Below are 613 nucleotides of genomic sequence, written 5' to 3'. Positions count from 1 at the left end.
TTAAATAAAAAAAAAAAAAAAAAAAAAGGACTTGGGGGCTCTCACCAAGCCATGGGGCAGGCGCTGGGAGCTGCAAGTGCTGACACCGGCATTTCACCGCTTCCCCAAGCCGAGTTCCTCCTCCGGCTTGGATTGACTTGGGACAGCAAGTGAGTCATGGAGGCTGAATGGGTTTCACATTTGGAGCCTACAGGAGGGCACTGCACAGACCAGCCTTGCCTGGACCCAAGCCCAAAAGCAAAGGCTGGCTGGAAAATATCCGCTGTGGCAAGCAATTACAAAAGAGCTACTGAAAATTTTATAACTTGTTTCCAGGAGACCTTTTCTTGTCAAAAATGTATGAAACCACGTGGCTCTGCTAACAGTTACATCAGAGCTGAGGAATGTTCCCCTCCCCTCGCTCAAATTCCATCACTTGGAAAAGAAAAATGCCCAGAGCTTTAAAGAGACACCGGCCTCTGGCTGCCGAGCAGCGGCACACGCAGGTATGGAGAGCAGGGAGATCCCAGCAGGACGTGCAGAGCCCCGCAGAGCACACGCGGCTCATCTATTCTCCAGACGCTTCACTAACGCTGATGCGACTTACAGACAGCGGGCAAACGGAAACCAACTG

General features: G+C 51.4%; 1 protein-coding gene across 1 annotated transcript in view; it reads right to left on the bottom strand.

The window, feature by feature from the left end:
* The window catches only part of LOXL2 (lysyl oxidase-like 2), a 37,125-nt gene that overhangs the window by 21,662 nt on the left and 14,850 nt on the right, over window positions 1–613 (bottom strand). The gene's annotated exons all lie outside the window — the stretch shown is intronic.

Source organism: Buceros rhinoceros, unplaced genomic scaffold, assembly GCF_000710305.1.
Source record: "Buceros rhinoceros silvestris isolate BGI_N320 unplaced genomic scaffold, ASM71030v1 scaffold38126, whole genome shotgun sequence".
Lineage (NCBI taxonomy): Eukaryota > Metazoa > Chordata > Aves > Bucerotiformes > Bucerotidae > Buceros > Buceros rhinoceros.
Note: the sequence above shows the minus strand (reverse complement) of the source record. Positions and strands in the feature narration are given on the sequence as shown.